At 36.6% G+C, this 22,522-nt stretch overlaps 1 pseudogene; it reads left to right on the forward strand.

Moving 5' to 3' along the window:
- Nucleotides 1-2,636: 2,636 nt before the first annotated feature.
- On the forward strand, nt 2,637-7,631 carry LOC110694559 (annotated as a pseudogene).
- The last annotated feature ends 14,891 nt before the right edge of the window (nt 7,632-22,522 follow it).

Below are 22,522 nucleotides of genomic sequence, written 5' to 3' on the forward strand. Positions count from 1 at the left end.
AAACATTAATTAGCAAAGTTTTGCCGAAGCGATAATAACTTCTGATATACAAACTAAAACATTATTTGTTTTCATTCTCAATGAAGGTCATACCCCATCTTACATGGTATATTTTTTTTGAAGGCATATTACATGGTATATTCTTATAAAATACAAATTACATCATTATAGTCTAGCAGTATGTATTACTATAAAAGAAGTTATTATTGGCACAAATCTAGGAACGGTTGTAATCACATTTAAAATATCATCTTAATATATTGTAAACAATAATAATAATTAAGAACCATTATCAATAATTTAATCAAGTAGGAAGTCCGCGATGATACATACTAAACTGATAAAATACGACTCTACAAGCATACTTAGGCATGTTAGCAATCTATGTAATATTATAGACATGTTGATTTATAGACATAATGTTGATAGTATAATGTTAAATAAATCACAAAGTAGGAGTTTTTGTATTTCTCATCATGAAAATAACGACCACAATTTAAAGTTATATAAGCATAGAATACTTGGGGGGCAAGCCCTATTATTCTCTAAGGATCTCTAGTGATCCTAATTGTTAGTTATTGTTATACGTATATTTGCTAGTTTGTTCTCCTAGTTTGTAGCCTAGGATAATGCTAACCCTTTGTATATATATTCTCTAAAAAGGAATAATAAAGCTAAGGAAAATATTCCCTCATCTTTCAATTATCCTAATATATAACAACAAAGTCATAAAATCCTAGACAAAAAATAGTTCAATGAGGATATAATATATAACAGATGCCTAACTTTAGTAATATAATAAGCAAATCAATTTGGTACAAACTCAAATCAAGATAAATTATGGCAACACATAATAGCAGTAAAAATAAACAAAGCATGATGAACAAAATTATAGTAGCTAGGCTCACTATTGGAATGAAAAGCAAATCAAAACAAACAATCACAATATACAAAACTTAAACTACTATACTTTATTAAAGAATCTCCATAAGCCAATAGCAAACTCAAAGTTGATAGAATTTTCACAACCTTTGCCTAGAAAATTGACAGATCTATAATTTTATTGTATGTGTATCTCTTGATCTTATGGATCAATAATACTGCATACCTTTTGGTGATTCAGATTCAAGAGCAATGGTGCTGATAACGTGTTATGAAATTAAAGAGAAAGAAGAGAAAATAAGGAAGAGAATAAATCTATATTCTTCATATTGAATGATATATATATATATATATATACACATTCCCTTGTAGAATAATAACCCTATGTATATATAGAACATCCTAGAATTATCATAAGGTATAATGGGCATCCACTAAATACATATATTATATAAAAGAATGAACTATTTTAAAATCGCTTTTCAAAAATATCCTAAATGAAAATATTTTGAAGTATTATTTAACACTAATATTATAATGTAAGTATAAGGAGTAATAAATATATATAAGATAATTATTTAAAGTTTTTTTTTATAAAACTACAGTTTAATTTATACCTATAATATCTAAATTTTATCACAAAGTTTCATATGTGGTCGGCTGGTCGAGCGGCCAGTCACAATTTTTTATTTTTTTACATTACAAATCTTCTCTCTCTCCTCCCTTTGTTCTCTTTACTTCTTCTCGAACTAGCCCAACATTACCAACCCACGCATCAGCGCACGCATCACCATTAATTCTCCACCCATATTCTCTCTCCTCCTTCCCAAATTCAGCTAGAGGGTTCTCATTAATTCTCCACCCATGCTACCACTTTGTCATTCTTAAGGCCAATTTCAGCCATGAAATTTCTAGATCTAGAGTTTTCATGGCCGAATTTGGCCTTTTTAACTATATTCGGAGTGAAATTTGAAGCCATTATTAAATTTTAAGGTATTCGTTCATTTAATTTTTTAAAACGATTTTTAATTTTTTTTTCGAGTGTTTTCTGTTTTGTGTTGTCGTGGTGTGGGTGTGGTTTGGGTTGGTGTGGTTGGGTGGGGATCTGGTGGTGGGTAAGGTTTGGGTGTGGTTTTGGTGTGGTTTGGGTGTGGTCGTGGTGTAGGTCTGGTTTGGTTGTGGGTTCGGTGAATTGTGTTGGTGGCGTGGGGCAATGGGTACGACAATTGGTACGACAGTTAGTGGTCAGGTGGTGGCGTGGTTGTTGGCGGCGTGGGACAGTGGGTATGGGAGTGAATGTGCTGCAGGTGGTGTAGGTTGGTCGGGGGTTACTAGATCGGGGGTTACTTGGTCGGTCAGGGGTTATTAGGTCGGTTGGGGGTTACTGGGTCGGTTATGGGTTACTTGGGGTTACTAAGTAAAGGGTTACTAGATCGGTCAAGGTTCTAGTTCAGTCAGGGATTACTTGGTCAAGGGTTACTAAGTCAGTCAGGGATTACTAAGTCAATTAGGGATTACTTTGTGTGGGGGGTTATTTTCTCATTTGCTGATTTGTCACGCTGCCGCATGGTGTGGCCAGTTGCACCAAAAACACACTGATTAAGTGTTGGGTTCAAAAATCTCAACTATTGGTTCTAATTTCTAAGATAACCAAAAGAAAAGAAAATTATGAGCCTAATTTAATTATTAACTCCTTTCCGAATCAAATTTGGTTGCTTATGTGTTGCACAACCCTTTAATGTCAAGATTCAACTATGAAATTATACCGGCTGCCCCACCCGCCCTGCCTCAGAGACGGGCCTGGGTGTGTGAATTTGAAGCAGCATTGTCATCGGACCTTTTCCGGGGTTCGGGCGAAAACAGTTGCTAGTTGTGAGGGTGCTTTAAAGGATGGGACACGGGTTGTTCTTCCTGCAACTAAAGAGTTTGCGCAGCAGGCAATTCAATCAATAAAATCAGGAAAAGTTATTGTTGTGCCAACTGATACATTGTATGGCTTTGCTTGTGATGCATGGTATGCTCTTGAATTACTGTGCATTATTTTTTAATTTTACAAATTTGTTGAGTTTATTCATGTTATTGTATTTGTATATGTGATGTGTTCAATTGGATGAATTTTGAAGATAATGTGATGAAGAAACCTTTTGATAAGGGTATTTGAAATCGAAAGACCGTGATATTTTAAAGACAGCTGGATAAAATAAATGCGGCCTCTATTTCATATTATTTGCAATGATTTGACATATAGTAGAGAGGAAAAATGTCTAATTGTTGCAAATAATATGGAACGGAGATAATATGAGAATTTTGTAATGTTTGTATTACTCAGGGTAGTATAAATGTTATAAAAATAGGAACTTAGTTTAAAATGGAAGGCGGTTAGGTCAGATGTATTTTTGAATGAATTTCTAAATATGCTAAGTTTTTCTTAAGAGGGTAATAACTTATGATGTAACCTTAGGAAATATTTTAATAGTATGATATTTGTGATTAAGAGTTCCACCAAGAAGTTTGTGTTGAAAATCTAAGGAATTGCAAGCTAGGACAACTTCAAAGACAAGTTGGAAGGACTTGGAACCTTTTGGACTTTTCAAATAGCACAAGTATGTCTTCTTCATTATGGTAGTATTGGTAAAACATGACAGACTTAATCAATATTCATTCTATAATTGAGCTGGGTAAATCTGGTGTTACAAATTTACAATGAGGTGGATATCATAATGTGGGTTGATAATTTGTGACCTTATATAACTAATCTACTGATAACTATTATTTATAATCTCTCTACCACTGTAATCAACTAATTACACCCTTGCTCTCTTTTTGTATCTCTATCTCTATAGCATTGAGGTCAAGAAAATAAGGATATTTTAAGATCTTTTTCTCAAAACACATAATGCAATCTCATGTAACAAGTTGTATTTGTTTCTGACTTTCTGAGCCTATCATCTTTGACTTTTATGTTTCTACAGCTCTAGAGAAGCTTGTTGGGTTAATCTCCCCAAATCAAATATTAGTAGTATTATTTTTATTGTATTGTAAAAAGAAAAAGAAAGAAAAAAAAGGAGTGGTGGTGGAAGTATCCTTGGCCTCCAAGGTGAACTAATTAGTCATACTTTTATTTCCTAGGTGCTAGAATAGGGAGTAGACTTTGATTAATGTGCATTTATGCTTAGTTGAGTACCTTGGGGAGCAAGGCCTTGTATGCCTATTTAAAAAGGCATGTAATTGAGTTTGTGACAAGAAGAATAGGTAAAATACCGTGGAGTGAGAAGTAGTAGTAGTATTAGTGTATTAGTGTTAAATAATGCACAAACACAAGTTTTAGAGGGAGTAAATTGGTGTGAGGCAAGTACAATATTAGTAGGAGGGTGTGTAGGATTGTGAAGGGTACTAAGTAGCACTTTGTTCTAAACACATATTGTCTAATATTGTAGTTGTAGTGGTATCCTTTGTACTCCCAAAAATATGATAGTGACGTTTCGTCCCTTAAGATCGAGATCGTGGTTTTTCCCTAGTTTAAGAGGGTTTTCCACGTAAAAATATTTTGTCTTATTTTTCTTTATTTTTCGTACTTTATTTTCTTCCTGTCGATATTATTTTTATCTGTTACTCAATTTCCAACATCTGGTATCAGAGCCGACGGTTAGAAGATCTGTTAGAAGGGGAGAGTTACTTGTAGAGGATAATTTTGTGAAAGTACGATGGCCAGAAGTACACCAAAATTTGAGATCCCACTGCTTGATGGGAAAATGAATTTTATGGTGTAGAAGAGTACCATAGAAGATATGTTGGTACAACAAAATTTGGATGTGGCATTGGAAGATGAAAAGCCATTAAACTTGGATGAGGCCGCATAGGCAACCAAGAGAAAGAAAGCAGTTAGTACAATTTGGTTGGCTATAGCTACAGAGATCAAGTATAATTTCTTGACGGAGACGGATCCGAAGGTGTTGTTGGAGAAGCTGCAAAGTATTTATGCTTCAAAGTCGTTAACCAATCGAATGGGCTTACGGTGGGAGTTGTACCAATTGAAGATGGAGAGTGGTACAAATTTGCAGGACCACATCAACAACTTTAATCAGCTTGTGTGTCAGTTGCAAAATGCTTATGAGAAAATTCCCGATCAAGAGCAAAGCTCTCTTCTATTATTGGCTTCATTACCGAAGTCCTACCGGCCCATTGTGCAGAATTTGTTGGTAGGAAGAGAGAAAATTACACTAGATGAGGCAATAACAGTAGTGAGGGAATATGAGAGGATGATTTCAGCGATAGATGGAGCTTCCTATCATGAAGGTCAAGCATTAGTAGTTGAGGGTTTCAAAAGAGGGAGGAACCAATCAAGAGGTGATGGCCCAAGAAGCAGATCAAAGTCTCGGCCGAGAGATTATAGCAATATAGAGTGCTATTATTGTCATGAGAAGGGTCATTTGAAGTATAATTGCCCAAAATTAAAAGAAGATTTAAAGGAATTAAAGCAGCTGCTAGGAAAATTGGGCAAAATGAAGATGGGTGAAGGGAGCGATTCTTCTAATGTAGTATCCGATGATTATGAAGTTGAGATGTTGCTAACTCACGATGTCAAGGAGGATGTGAGTCGTGACAAGTGGGTGTTGGGTTCGGCAGCATCCATTCATGTGTGCCAAGAGAAGGCAATGTTTGATATGTTGCAACAAGGAGGTGATTTCGAGCATATCAACTTGGGTAGTGACCTCAAGGTTGAAGGCTTGGAAAGTGTGCAAATGAGGCTACATGATGGTATGGTCCGAACCTTTCACAATGTAAGGTTTGTACCTAATGCACGTGTTAACTTGATATCATTGGGTGAGATGACAAGAAGCGGGCATAGGTATGTTGGAAGTGGAAGGTAGTGCAAGGTTTATCAAGGAAATAGTTTGGTGTTGCAAGGGAGGAAGGGGGATAACAATATTTGTTATCTAGATGGACAGGTTGTTCGAAGCCACAAAATTGAGGCCAAGAAATGTTCCGCAAAAAGGGTCCAATTTTGTGATGAGATAGAAGTATTAGGTGATTTGGGTCGAGGGAGGAATTTGTTGGGTTAATCTCCCCAAACCACATATTAGTAGTATTATTATTATTGTATTGTAAAAAGAAAAAGAAAGAAAAAAAAGGAGTAGTGGTGGAAGTATCCTTCACCTCCAAGGTGAAGTAGTTAGTCATACTTTTATTTCCTAGGTGCTAGAATGGGTAGTAGACTTTAACTAAGGTGCATTTATGCTTAGTTGAGTACCTTGGGGAGCAAGGTCTTGTATGCCTATTTAAAGAGGAATGTAATTGAGTTTGTGACAAGAAGAAGAGGTGAAATACCGTGGAGTGAGAAGTAGTAGTAGTATTAGTGTATTAGTGTTAAAGAATACACAAACACAAGTGTTAGAGGGAGTAAATTGGTGTGAGGCAAATACAATATTAGTAGGAGGGTGTGTAGGATTGTGAAGGGTACTAAGTAGCACTTTGTCCTAAACACATATTGTCTAATATTGTAGTTGTAGTGTTATCCTCTGTACTCCCAAAAATATGATAGTGACGTTTCGTCCCTTGAGATCGGGATCGTGGTTTTTCCTAGTTTAAGAGGGCTTTCCACGTAAAAATATTGTGTCTTATTTTTCTTTATTTTCGTACTGTATTTTCTTCCTGTCGATATTATTTTTATCTGTTACTCGATTCCCAACAAAGCTATGAACAGGATTTATGAGATCAAAGGCCGCAAGCTTACTAGCCCTCTTGCAATATGTGTTGGGGATGTGTCAGAATTAAATCGTTTTGCATTTACAAATCATTTGCCTAATACTTTGCTTGACACGCTCCTTCCTGGTCCTGTGACTTTAATTTTAAGGCAAGGTTTGTAACCATTTCTTTGATTCTTAATAGTTTGTTCAATAAACACAAAATGTATAAGTTAGATGTTTACTGCTTGTGTAAGTACATTCTTGCTCATAAGCATGATGGTGTGCAGTTGTGGAGTGGTAAATGTACTATAATGTCTACTCCATACAATGTTAATTCTCACATATTCTTGACCCCTCAAAATTGATGATCACCTTGATTTCTCTATATTATCCCTCTATATAAGATGTCTTCTCATATGCTTTCCGCCACACCATTATAATATTTTTCTAAGGTGACCAATATTTCCAACTATTAAGTTATCATATCAATCCCAGATGGAGGGAGTACTATCAATAACTGGTCAACTTTAACACTTAATGGTTGATCTGTCAACTAATACAACTTATTTCAGGAAAGCAAGTATTCTAGAGAATTCATTGAATCCAGGGATAGATAGTATTGGTGTTTAAGTGCCTGATAGTGATTTTATAAGGATCATTGCTCGGGAATCTAGAAGTGCATTGGCTCTTACTAGTGCAAATTTGACTGGACATCGTAGTAGTGTCTGCATCAAAGATTTCGAGAGTTTGTGGGGACACTGCGCCTATGTGTGTGATGGCGTTGAGCTTCCCATGGGCCGTGCAGGATTTACAATAGTGGATTTGACAAGTCCGGGAAAATATAAGATAATTAGGCCTGGCAGGTTAGAAATCTAATTGACACTTATGGTCTGTATATTTTTCTGTGCTGATTTGTAATTGTTTTAGTATGATAGATGTTTTAAATTCTTATGTCTTATATTGGAATATTTGCAGTGCAAGAGAAGAAACTATTGAAATCCTGAAGAAGCATTTTCTCGTAGAAGAGAAGACTGATAATTCATGATCAATCAACTGAATAAGCAGCTATTTAAGTACAATTGTACAAATAGGTGGATTGCACAGAGGCATGGAGCAGCGTGATGAGCTAATTGTTGGATTTGAAAGGCCTTCTAATGCTCTGGACTGTGTGCAACCTTTGAAGGCGTCTAACTTTGTACATTAAAATTTTGTTTATATTCGCAGATTGTAATGCTTTGGTGTAATTTAATCATATAGCATTCAGACTAGGACTAGCTAGAACTGGATAGCAGTTAAGTGAACTATATGAGTTCCTCTAAGATTAGACTAAATTTATATATAAATACGATGGCTACTTGTTCAGTTGTTCTATACATTATTGCCAATTTCTGTGCGAAATCATAGAGGTCTCATGTAGAGGTTGAGGACCTGCGGTAGAGCTTGAGAGTGGTACATTTGGTATAAATGTTGTTCAAACACCATCTTCAAGGATAATTTGCTAGTGAGAATGTCTATCCTCCATCAGATGAACAAGTATGTGTATGTTAGTGCAGCGGATGACAACCATGATCAACTAAGGCAAGCTTTGAGTGGCAGATCTTAATATGTTCATCACTGTCATGAACAAAAATAAGGGGTCATTTTATAAATAAATAAGGAAATTTCCATTGGTACACCCGTGGTTTTTACTTTTCCCATTGACACACTCTTAAATTTTTGCCTTCTCATCGGTACACTCGTGGTTTGGTTTTTTCCCAACTGTGACTAACACCGTTTACAACTATTTCACTAAGTTAAACTAATTAAGGAAAAGACTATAATACCCCTTTTAAACATTTAATGTTTCAATTTGCGTGTCGAAAATTGGTCGGTTAAATTTTTGGGAGTCATGTTAGTCCATAATGATCCAAATTAACCTCAAATTAGCAAAAAAAAAAAAAATATGCGTGTAAAAAATGTTTCGGTTTGCGTGTCGTTATTTTTGTGATAGTAATTGTTCGGTTAAGTTTTAGGGGTCATTTTGATCCTTTATGGATCTAAATCGAACTCGAAATTGTCCAAAAAATTAACGAAAATGTCTCGTTTTGCGTGTCATGACAAAGAAATTAGAAATATTATGACATGCAAAATGAGATATTTTCTTTAATTTTTTTGACAATTTCGAGTTTGATTTAGATCCATAAAGGGTCAAATGAACCCTAGAACCTTAACCGAACAATAATTATCTCAAAGAAGTAACGACGCGCAAATCAAGACAATTTTTGACACGCATATGAGACATTTGCGTTATTTTATTTTTTTTGTTGCTAATTTCGAGGTTAATTTAGTTCCTTAAGGTCTAATAACATGACTCCCAGATTTTTAACCGAACAATTTTCGACACGAAAATCGAGAAATTAGATGTTTAAAAGAGGTATTATAGTCTTTTCCTTAATTATTTTAATAACTTAATGAAATACTTTTTAACGGTGTTAGTCATGGTTGGAAAAAAGACCAAATCATGGGTGTACCGATGGAAAAGAAAAAATTTAGGAGTGTATCCAGTGGCGGATCTTGAAAAAAATTCTTTGAGGGGCCGATCAAACTAAATGTGTTACGAAAGTACAACCGGAGTAATAAAAATAAATAAGATTCATATTGCCACATTTATTAAAAAAAAACCAAATAAACTATATTCTAGATTTCATTTTAAGAATCATAACATTAATACTACAACAAAAAACACTAAATCTCTAATAAAAAAGTTCAGATTTCATTGCATTAGAAATCTAGAACACCAATTAATAATTGAATAAGTATAAAACACTATGCATAATCTTTTTAAAAAATAAAAGAACACTCAGTATAACTTACCAATAGGTCTTTGACACTACGTAAAAGATTAATGTTTGATACAAAAGTGTACTCAATTCCCAAAAATCTTACCTTCTCAAGTGTCAAATCAATAAGATTAAATATTGTAGTTATAAGTCTAAACTTTGTTATTACATCTAGTACATCCCAAGGTTAAGAAAAAATTAATCTGAATAGCTAGAGAATCTAGATAATAGGAGATAAAGTAGGTTGGAAGCTCAACTTACTCAAAAGTGGGTCTTAGACTCTTAGGCGTGCAGTTGTAGAAATATAAAAAGTCATATACATTAAAGTTGAGCCTACTCTTACATGATTCTTTTTATTGGGCTATAATGCTATATTCATAATCACCTAAAACATTTTGGGCTTCACCCCCTGGATGATCCGTCATTGAGTGTATCAATGAGAAAAGTTAAAACTACGAGTGTACCAATGGGAATTTCCCAATAAATAAAGCATATTCACTTCATCTTATTAAAATAATACTACCTCCGTTTTGAGGAAGTAATAATGGAGATTAGTTATGTATGAACAATACATAACAATATTAAAATATAATAAAGTACATCAAAGAGAGATAAAAAGAGTTGTGGACCTCATTTTCACGTAAAAAGAGAGAAAATAGTGATGGGACCACACTTTGAGCGTAATATTGAAAGCTTATAAATAGGGCCAATTTTGGGCCTGTGCAAGCAGACTTGCTGCAGAGGGCCCAAAACCAAAGGGGCCCAATTTTTTTTATTTTTTTAAAAAAAATCAAAATCAAATATTTGGAAACTTCTTTGACTTTTTCCTATCTTTCCTTAATGTTGGTCAAGTTTACTACGTGACCTTTGTCAAAATAGTGATCTAAGAGCATCAATAGTGGGAGTGGCTTAGGTAGTTGTTAAGGAGAGAGAAAATTTAAGAAATGGGAGTTTCTTATTTAGTAATTGGGCTTGGGGCTTCTGAAATAAGGAACAACTATTACAAATAAGAACCAATGCTGAGTGGGATCAAAACGACATTTGATATAGCTATGGGAGTTGCGTTTTGCATGGCATGACTTTTCTTTTAATAAAGTTATTGATTACTTTGGCAGAGGAGAATCTCTGCATTTACACATACATGCATGCATTTTTCTCCACCAAATTACCCGGTTGTATTTGCATGATATTTTCATGCATAATTTTTTTTTAACTTTTAACCAAATTTATATTGTAAAATAAATAAAAAATCACAACGTGTAATATGTTCAACGGTTACTTATTTTTGCTCATATATAAAAGTAGGAACCTTCATGAGATTTCACCAAAATTATCATACTCAATCTGTTATTTTTTTTCTTTTTGTGATAAACTCTTTCAAACACATATTTTTCATTATGGATAAAAATAATCCAAATTACTCAACAAATCCAAATTATCCAATAAATCCAAATTATCCAACAAATCCAAATTTTCCAATAGACAATCAAAATTTTTAATATTATCCAAACACTCATAATTACTCTAATAAACAAAATTACCCTAACTATCACACTTATCCTAATAATCCAAATTTTCCCACCCATATAAATTACCCAACAAACCCAAATTTTCAAGTAAATCCAAATTTGTATCCATCTTTTAACCATCACCAAAACATGGGGAATACTATGCCACCTTCATCTTTTACTCCATACTCCACACAAAATTCTTCAAATTATTTTACAATTATGTTAAACAGTCCAAATTTACCAAATGTCGAGGATTCTCAAGGTGAAGATGGCGTTGATCATGGCGGTGAAGGTTCGGGGTCCGGTATTTCACTTAGTAACATTAACATTAATGCCATGGAATCTTAAGAAGAAAATGAAGTTGATAATGATCAACCAACACCTTCAAATAATAAAGGAAGGAGGATATATTGGAATAAAGCCCAAGATAACCTTCTAATTAGTGGGTGGCTCAATTATGCGCCTGATAAGATACATGGTACAAATAAAACAAGTGAAGCATTTTGGACTAAGATAGTAAACTACTACAACAAGCATCACAACGAGGGAAAGCCAAGAGAACTTTAACAACTCAAGAGTCGTTGGCAAAAAATACGACCCGCGGTTGCAAAATATGCAGCATGTGTTGATCAATGCAAACAATGAAAAAGCGGTGAGTGTACTTTAAATGTCACTAATGAAGCTAATGCAATATATTTTTCTGATATGAAGGAAGATTTAGAGTTCGACTTTGCATATGAAAGGTTGAAAAACCAACCTAAATTTATGAATGCATTTGTCTACACCACTGATTCTTCAACACCCTTATTTGATCCTCCAAATTATCAAACTACAAGTGCTATCAACCAATCTAGGGGTAGTGAGGGGAGTGAGAAAAGATCAAGACTAGACGAAAGTGGAAAATTTTCTTCGTCATCTGCAGAAAGAACACCACAAAGTGCTAACCCCTTGACACGACCAGGGGGTCAAAAGCAAGCTAAAAGGAAACTGAAAATGAAGGTAACCGATGGTATTGATCCTTTGCAAGAAAAACTTGCAAGTATGCAACATTCAAATGAAGAAACTGCAAAGGCTATGAAGGACTTTGTTGAATTTGAACGAATAATAGAAGAAAAATCAAGCCCAAATTCTAAAAGAAAGAGAACTTAAATATCAGTTACTACAAGCGTTACTAAGTCGGGATAATTTATCAAAGGAAGATGAAGCTCGTAAAAATAAGTTATGGAATGAATTAATGACCATATGATGGCATTAAATATCATCGTTAATTCAATGTTATTGTAGATCACTAGTGATTGTTATGTTAAATTAATTACCACTAGTGGATGTATTAGTTTAACTCTTAATCTAGTAAGTTGATGTTGTATTGCAAATAATAATGTATTAGCTATTATTATCATGTTGTGACATTGTATTGTCTTTGTCATATCACCTTTTGCAGGTGATTTATTGATGCAGTTTGTGAACTCTTTCGCTGACATGAATAGTATTATACAGATCTGATATGACTGTGGTGTGACATTGCATGGTGTGTCAAGTATCTTTCATGGTAGATCAATTATTTACAACCAATAATTTTCAAATTCATATAACACCATCTTCTTGTACATCAATGTTGTCACAACATACAATACAATCTATACTCAAAATAATCATACGCCTTCTAGTTCAAGTTCAAGATCTAGGAGCTCGGATTCTGAAAATCCAAACCCCCGTTCACAAGTTCGACAAATGGTTCATAATTGGGTCATGGCAATGCCACTTCGCAATGAAATTGTAGCTGAAGCAGTTACTGAGCTCACTAGAAGGGGTTCAACTTCTCGAAGGCAAAGGAAATCGTTCTCCCAATCGACCAAGAGATCGTGTTGCTGGTCACAATCGCTTGTTCTTAGATTATTTTGCCGAGAATCCTGTATATACTGATGATCAATTTTGACGAAGGTTTAGAATGAGAAGGTCGTTATTTCCTCATATAGTTGACAGAGTCCAACAACGTGATCCATGGTTTCAACAAAAATATGATGCAGCTGGTAAGCCCGGTTTTTCACCATTACAAAAATGCACTGCAGCTATGAGATCGTTGGCATATGGAGTAGCAGCTGACGAAATTGATGAGTACGTTAGAATTAGTGAGCAAAGCTCACTCAATGCCTTACGTAGATTTGTTGATGTTATAATTGCCGAGTTTCAAGACGTGTATTTGAGAAAACCAAATCAAGATGACTTACAAAGGCTACTGCACATTGGAGAGGTGCGTGGATTCCCAAGCATGTTGGGAAGTATAGATTGTATGCATTGGGAGTGGAAAAATTATCCTACTGCTTGGCAAGGACAATTTCAAGGCCGAGATGGTAAGGCTACAATTATATTAGAAGCAGTTGCATCAACAGATTTATGGATATGGCATGCTTTTTTTTGGAGTTCCAGGTTCATCAAACGACATTAATGTACTAAATCGCTCGCCAGTTTTTAACGATATATTTGAAGGACGAGCACCACTAGTGAATTTTGAAGTAAATGGTCACCAATACAATATGGGATATTACCTAGAAGATGGTATATATCCAGAATGGGCAACTTTTGTACAAGCATATCGACTTCCTCAAGGTCCAAAGGCAAAATTATTTCCACAACGCCAAGAGTCGGCGGGAAAAGATGTTGAGTGTGCTTTTGGAGTTCTCCAGGCAAGGTTTGTTATTATTCGAAACCCGACATTAATATGGAAAATAGAAGTTGTGCAAAAAATAATGATAGCTTGTATTATATTGCATAACATGATTGTTGAAAATGAACGACAAGGTTACCTTCACAACGAAGAATATGGAGATTTTAGTCAGTTTGATCAAGCACAAGATAATGGTGACTCACCAACTAATTATAATATACGCTGGCGTGCCGATATGCAATCATACCTAAGGAATAGAATGAGAGTTCGAAATAGGGAAACACATAATCAATTGCGAGACGACTTGACGGAACATATTTGGGACGGGTTTGGTCATGGTGGTGATGAGTAAAATGTATTTTTTATAAGTATTTCTTTGTTATGTTTTATTGCGTACGTATCTTATTTTTCCAATTGTTAAGGTGTTGTTGTATGCAAAAATTGTTATCTCTATTTTTAGCATTAATGTCAATTTTTATATTTGCATTAATAATAATAATAATAATAATAATAATAATAATAATAATAATAATAATAATAATAATAATAATAATAATAATAATAATAATTCTATTCAAAAAATAGTGTTGGAGAAATAAAGTAATGATGGAGCAATTATTAAAAGTAGGAGAGAGAAAGAAGAGAGAGATTAAGATATAGTGTTAAGAACTAGTGCATTTCTTAGGTTACATTGAGGGTAAGTCTTAATAAGAATTCTTGATTATGTGGAATAAAAGAGAGAATAAGAACTACATTTTAAGAAACCCCCCATTATTGATGCTCTAAATTACCTTCCTAGTTTTTATCAAAATGTCAATTTTCCATTTTATAAATATTTACCTTCCTTTAATTTCTCCTTTTTTCGAAACCCCCCTCTAGTTACTCTTTTTGCACAAAGATTCATATGTGGTTGGCCACACCGTGCTACCAGCCAAAGTTTTTTTTTTTTTTTTTTACTTTTCTTCTTTCTCTCTCCTCTTTTGTTCTTCTCCATTTAGACCACGCATCACCAATCTTAACCCCCAAAATTCTTTCTTTCTCTCTCTTCCAATGTCTTCCATGGCTGCCAATTTTAGCGTCAAGCTATCGGAAGCCACACCTCCTCCGCTCTCCGCCGTCAATCCTCCACCAGAGCAACGCAGAAGATGAAGGTGAATATGCAGAGGTCGATGGAGGTGAATATGCGGCAAGGATGAGACGAAATCGCCATTTTTAAATTGATGATGATTGAAACTCGCAGAGGACAGAGGAGTGAGGAATACTTCGGTTGAATAAATTTACCAAAAGTTTAGTGAGTTGATACTTGTGTTGGGTAATGAAATTAAGAGTAGAGTTTTGGATTTTGGTGTGCTGGGTAATGAAATTAGTTTAATTAAGATTAGAGTTTTGGATTTTGAGGAATTTCATTTTATTTATTTTTTTAATTGTGTTATGGTGGCTACTTTGGCGGTATAATTGGTGGTTACGTCAAGGGTTATTAGATCCGGTTAGGGGTTACTAGGTTACTAGGTTGGTAAGGGGTTACTTGGTCGGCTAGGGGTTACTTGGTCATTGGTTGCCAGGTCCGGTCAGGGGTTACTAGATCTGGTTAGGGGTTAATAGGTTCGGTCAGGGGTTACTTGGTCAGTCAGGGGTTACTAGGTCCGGTCATGGGTTATTAGCTAGGTTCGATTATGGGTTACTAGTTCGTCGGGGGTTACTAGGTCGAAGGGGTTACTTGGTCGAAGGGGTTACTAGGTCGGAGAGGTTACTTGTGTGTTAGCTGGCCACACCGTGTGGCCAATCACATACAAAACATGCTGTTTTTTTTTTTTAATTCCCATAAAAAATTCTCAAACATTCCATATTTTTAATTTTAATTTATGAAATTATACTTGTTAATGGAGCAATTCAATTTTTTATTTCGTTAGTTAATTTTCATTTCAACTGCTAACATATTTCATCCAATATATACTCTTACTACGGTAAATTCTATCTTTTCATAAAAAATATTGATCGATTATGTTGTTAAAAGAAAAAAAAAGTTAGATTGATTTGGCCTTAGAAATTATACATCAAAGTTCCTTGTTCAACTGTTTGAAATCCTCGAATAAGCAATAGGTATGCATTTTTTAAAAAAAAAAAACAATAAAAAAATTGATAAAGGAGTTTGATATATATTTATACAAGTATTTAATTAGATTATTTTTATATATACGGAGTATAAAGAAATATTTTTTACAATAGGACATCAAAATAGTTTGAGACGACCCTGCTTACAAAATACCATTGGGATTTTTATTCAGGTACTACTGAGAGTGTGTTTAGTACCACTGAAAATATTATAGTATTACTACATACTTCCTCCGTTTTTTTTACTTGCAACACACCTTTTAGGCACGCAGTTTTAGGAGATAATTAGTGAGGGTAAACGAACGATTTTATCAATATAATTTTTACACGAAGATTAGAATAGGGTTAAGTATCATTTGTAAAAATTATAATGAATAATTTATCCGTTTACATTACATAAACCCGACCTCAAAACACGTGCCACAAGGCTGTGTTGCAAGTCAAAAGAAACGGAGGAAGTATACAATGGTATTATTTGACTACTCAATGAGGACCACTCTATTTGTAATACTAGAGTTCCTTTTGTCATGATAAGAACATTAGATCGTATATTTCCCATGATCAATAGTATCTAAAAACCACTAAGGCCCTGTTCTTTTGAGCTTCTGGGCAGAGCAGAGCAGAGCAGATTTTAGTAGAGCAAAGCAGAGCAGAGCAGATTTCAACAGAGCAAAGCAGATTTCAGCAGAGCAGAGCAGAGCAGATTTCATTATTATTATTATTATTATTATTATTATTATTATTATTATTATTATTATTATTATTATTATTATTATTATTATTATTATTATTATTATTATTATTATCTCAAAAACAAAAGTCATACAACCTACAATAAATTAGTGGGAAGCCGAGATACAATCTGGGCCCCCACTCCTCTAGCTATTGCAAATCCTATCCTAGTGAAGATATGAGCTGCAGCACGAGCCCCAATGTCTTGCGTCGTCGAGAACCTCTGAATCCGCTTCAGTAACGCAACAACCTCTTTCTCTAATTCCCCAAGCGAAGAAAAGGAGAAGGGAATAATAATAATAATAATAATAATAATAATAATAATAATAATAATAATAATAATAATAATAATAATAATAATAATAATTAGGGTGCGATCAGGTTTCTCGTCCTCGTCAATTATCCGGCAGCAGGTTCCACGTTAGTTTTCCGGCAGGTTCATCGGCGGCTTGTGCATCGGTGGTCCGGCATATATAGGGGAAGCAATGGCTCTTTTTCCAGGCGGTTTACACGTTCAATTTGGTGCTGTTTTAGGGCGTAATTCAGGCAGTTTTCTGGCGGTTTTCAGGCGAATTTTCAGGCCAGTGTCTGACGAGGGTTAAAATGGTCGCTACAATCTAACTCTCAATCAAACAATACTTATACGAACACCCTATAACCAAGTACAATGGCAAATAAAGGTTCGGTCCACGAGGAACGAGAGTAATTGCAAATCAATCTTAAACCTAAGCTAGTTCGAAATCAATGGAAAATGGTGTTCTAAAATACTACTAATAAGATGGAATAAATCAATAAACTAAGACACTAGGGAGAACGGGAATCCGCCTAACCATTGTTAACTAAGCAACAAGGAATCACATAGACAAACGGGATATGCAAAGACTATAAGTCTGATCAATATCATGTGATAGGAAGACAACGGGCAATACTAAGCTTGGATTTCTCATGCACTTAACATTACTCGATACATAATCAAACCACATTCAATAATGAAATACTCAATTCACAATCTCTTGTTCAAATCAAGAATATCATGCAATCAAATTCAAGATTTTAGGTTAGCTACTCCTATTATAATGAATTAACATGCAATCGCATATAATCAATTTAATCACAATCCGTTTATCAAAATCAATCCTCAATTACATAGATTACCTAGGCCGGGTTTCATCCCGAAACCCTAGCTAGGAGACTACTCACACATATTCATAATCAAAGCAATAATGAATTCCAAAAGCATAATAGATATAAACATGAATTCTGATTAAGGAATAATAAAGCTTGATTAATAAACAAGAATGAATAATACCAATTGTATTGATGCGAATCAATGGAAATGTTCAGAACTTTGATATCCGTCGTCAATGAATAATACAAAGAATCTTTGCAAATCTTGCTTCAAATCAATCCAAGAAAACTAAAATCTCTAGAAATATCTCTAAGAAAACTAATGAATCTCTAATACTAAGAACGTTCTCCAATAACTCTCTAAAAAGGCTCTCAAAACTATCTCTAAAACTGTCTGAGGAATCCTCTTAAAGTTGGGCCTTATATACGTCTTCTAATGCGGAGAAGTCAAGCGCGCAGTTAACCCTGGATCAGCACGGCCGTGCTGTATTTGGCACGGCCGTGCTAGCTTGTCAGTAAGTAAACCGGATTTCTTCTTCAAATTGGCACGGCCGTGCTATATATGGCACGGCCGTGCAGCTTCCTGGCACGGTCGTGCTAAAAATGACACGGCCGTGCTGAATATGCTCTAGCACGGGGCTCATACTGAAGCTGACACGGGCACGGGCAATATCTGGCACGGCCGTGCTAATGGCCTGCACGGCCGTGCGGGTGCGTGGATATTGACACGGCCGTGCTATTGGCTTGCACGGCCGTGCTGCCTTGCCTGGGGTTGCTTGCTTATAGGCTAGCACGGGTGTGCCTATGGTAACACGGCCGTGCTGCCTGTGCTATGTAATCAATGCACGGCACTTGAACTTCCTTAACTCCTCGGACTCCGGTCAAGGCTAGCTCGGTTACGCATCAAGGGCTCGGGATCCGATTAAACTCGGTTGATATTACCTGAAAACACATTAAAAACAAACCGAAAACCCGTGAAGCACGTAATATGGGGAACGTAAGCATAACAAGGTAATAATCGGCCAAAGCGGCCCCAAATATATCCAAAATCATCCTAAAATATGCTCTAAAGCGCGCCCTAAAGTGCGCTTGTCAAAACCCCCCAAGCTACACTTTTGCTAGTCCTCGAGCAAAAACCAAGGGAAACACACACAAGATCAAATAAACTATGCCATTGCGAACAAATCAAATTAAGCACGGAATGAAATCAATGGATCCTACTTAGAACAACCATGCACGGAAGGAAAACTCACTCAAACAAGCAACGAGACACACAATCCAAGATATCGTTGATCAAATGCGAACAAGACCTAAACCAAGCATAGAGAACAAAGAAATCATGCTTCCCTCTAAACCCGACCAAACCGGCCACGTCCTCCCCTTTTGCTTCAAATCACCACCCTAATTGGCCCCTCATGATTCCTCGAAGGAACCGGAAGAAGTGATGTTTTGAGGAAATAACAAAGGTATCCCGACATCTCGATTACGCATAATCTTTCCATAGGGTTGAAAGGTATCTCCCTCCACCGTTTGAGAACCGAACACCTCTAAAGTCTAAGGGTCTTAAAAGGGTTGTAATGTATTGGCAATGGGTAAGGTAGGTGAAAACAATTTAAAAAAAGTGGGGTTAATTCCTAAATGAAGCGCGAGAATCACAATTCTCAAAAACAATAGTTCAAAAGATGTAATTCACTTTCCACAATCTCATTGATTCACATTCTTACACATCCCAAATTATCCATATAATACACACTCAAATGACCTCTTTCAAACTTCAAAACTTTATTTATGTGTCCTTGCCTTTTTCACAATTCAGACGGCTTTTCTCTTCTTCTTTTTTTTTCTTTTTTGTTATTGATGGCAAAATGACTTTCACATTACATATTTACAATTAGGCTCACTTTCACACCTGCTCAAACCAACTATCAAACTTTATTCCTTGATTAGTAAACAATAAGCTCAACAAACCTATCTAGGTAAACGCTTCACAACTAAGGGTTGGTAAAACATTGGCCATCGGGTTTGTAACACGGTTAACCAAGAATGGAATTAAAGCTCAACATGGTTAGCAAGTAAGATGATGTAAAAAGAAAATCAATTTGTAACAAAACAAAAGGAACAAAATAAGAAAAATGAAAAAGGTGCCCTCTTCCTCCCTTAAAAGTGTCAAGTCGGTCTCGGGAGCTACTAGTCAACACAAAGATCGAAAAATGCGTAATCAAGGATCCAAATATGCCACTCAACAAGAATGATGAAGGCTAGAACAAATAAACCTCACGGGATCTAACAAATAAAGCAACTACCAATCAAGGGGGTCAAATCCACAACCGGGAAGCGACTCCATCTTACCACAGCCCAAAGGCATAGAGTTTCACATGACAAAAGTGTTCTATTTCTACCCTTCGCCTAGACTCGTCCACATTGATCAACAATAGACTCGAACTGTGTATTCATCACTGGCTTAAGTGGAAATAGACATTCCATACACATTCATTCACATTTCGAATCCAACATGAACAATATTCCAAAATTTTGCAATTAGACAAGTTTATTATGATCCAAAAACATAGGAAAAGACTACGAGGCATATCATATAAGCTAAACCACACATCCTCATAGCAGAAGCTTTTCCTATCTAACACAAACATATGTACAACTAAGCCAACTGAATAAGTTGAAAGGCACATAACGAGGCATAAAAATCACATAAAATCCCAATCGACAAACAAGTGATCGAATAATATCAACATCAACGATCCCAGGTTCCTTAGAACCGATCAAACATCCTCGAACCATTCAACTTCTTCCCAAACTAAACTATCCTAAGCACACAAAAAAAGAAAAGATCTCACCAAATTTGCTTCCCAGGAGCTCCAATTAACGGCCATAGCATCGTTCTTCAAACTCATGCCGCGTCTCGAATGTTCCCAATCTGCAAAAAGGAAAGACATACTAGCAAACAAGTTAAGGTTAGTCTAGGAAAGCAGTAAATCTTTTTTTTTTTTTTTAGAATGAATACAAGTAAGACCCCCCCAAGCTAGAATCAAACATTGTCCTCAATGTTTATACATCAAGGACTTACAATAGTAAGGAGAGGGAGGTAACTAAAGGGAAAGGGAAAGAGATCACGAGCTAGGCCCTCCCGGGCCATAAGGGAAACGGGAGGCCATATCATCAACACTCCTCTTCAGGTCTCTGAAGGCGGAGGTCATATCCTCGTTCGACCGGCGCAAATCCGCTACCTCGAGCTTCAAATCTTTCATTCCTAGGCGGAGCCAGGCGAAGTCTTGCGCCGGGATCTGCTGGGTCGCATCCGGGCCACCCTCCTCGTCATCATCATCATCATCAGCATCGTCACCTCCTTGGCCCCCGTGGGCCTGCTCATCCCCCTGGTGAGGCTGGAGATTGCGATCTACATACTCCGTGCCTCCGTCCTCGTGCCAGGCGAAGTCGGGGTCGAAGATCCAGTTGTCTTTGTTGTAAACCACCATCCTCTTCGGATCGGGCAAGTAGGCGTATGGCTTGCCTGCTACGAGCCACAAATAGCAATCCGGCTGGGATGTCCCTTCAAGCCACTGCATGGCTCTCAAGGTGCGCATATCAAGCCTCGTAGTGCCTGGGATAGCCTGCAATTCAGAAAAATCAATCCCATTATATTGCGCAAGAATGGTGATCATGCCACCGATAGTAATATCACCCCTACCCCAGGCTACACCGTCGAGGTGGTCTAGTAACCACGCTCCCATGTCTAGACGCCCGTCCCCACGGGTGAGGTGCCAAATAAACTGTAACTCCCTAATGGAGACTACACCCGAACTATCTCCTCTAGCAAAGATAGTAGAGGAGAAGGTCCTGTGGGACAACCGAAAGGCGGGATTGACGATGGAAGTCGCCTTATCCCTACGGGGATCTCTATCCATTTTCCCCGTGATTTGCCGCCAAAACAACCCGGAGTTGTAGTGTTTTGAGTGGCCATCCTTAGGACCATATTTCAGGTCGGATGTCCACCCAAAGGCGGCATTAACTTGGGCCACCGACATTTGAATGGTGCCCGAGTTCAGTAGTTGAAAGGACAAGTACCGGGGTGAGTTATTCTCATCCCGATGCACGTACAAAGAAGACAAAAATTCGAGGGTAAGCCTCTTGTAAGTGAGAGCATGCATGGTAAGGAAAGAATCAAAGTTGGTAAATGAAAATAGTTGAACCATGTCGCTTTCGATCCCTAGAGCCCTAGCGGCTAAAGGGTTGTAGAACTTGGTAGGCCGGATCGGTCGGTGGGATAATCCTACAAATTTGTCCAAAAAGGACGGGTTATTAAAAACAATACCCATGGTGTCCACCGTGGGTGGAACCATGGATGAGAATGCATCGTCCCGACCCGGTCTCCTAGTCGATGTCTTTGTTCTAGGCATGTTTGATTCAAGAAATTAAGCACAATATACCAATTAACAAGCAAGAAACTATCCTAGCATGCAATGTACTACCCTAACACTACTAGTTCACCCAAACTTGCAACAATAAAGCACAATTCAACAACAAATATTCAATAAAACGAATGAAATTGGACAAAAATTGCGAAAATCAATGAGTTTAAGAACGAATTCACCGAGGACTCCACGAAGTGGAGTTGTGGCGAGCTCAAAGAGGGCCGAATTTTGCGTCCAATCACTTGAAAAATGCTCCAATGCAAGGAGGGTGCCGAGATCTTGAAAGAGGAATATGGGGAATTAGGGTTTGATTTGAGGAATTGAGGGAGGAGGTTGGGGGTTTGGGTTAGTTTAGAGAGAAAAAGGGTAGGAAAGAGTGTTAGAGAGTTGGGGAATAATGAGAGAGTTTGAGTGAAATCGTGTTTAAAAAACACGAAAAACTATCCGGAACCCGCGCTGCACGGCCGTGCTATAACTGGCACGGCCGTGCTGAGGTTTGGCACGGCCGTGCCGAATTTGGCACGGCCGTGTTGGCTTGGCAGGCTTTTTGCGAAATTGA

The sequence above is a fragment of the Chenopodium quinoa genome, unplaced genomic scaffold (assembly GCF_001683475.1).
Source record: "Chenopodium quinoa cultivar QQ74 unplaced genomic scaffold, ASM168347v1, whole genome shotgun sequence".
Taxonomy (NCBI): Eukaryota; Viridiplantae; Streptophyta; class Magnoliopsida; order Caryophyllales; family Amaranthaceae; genus Chenopodium; species Chenopodium quinoa.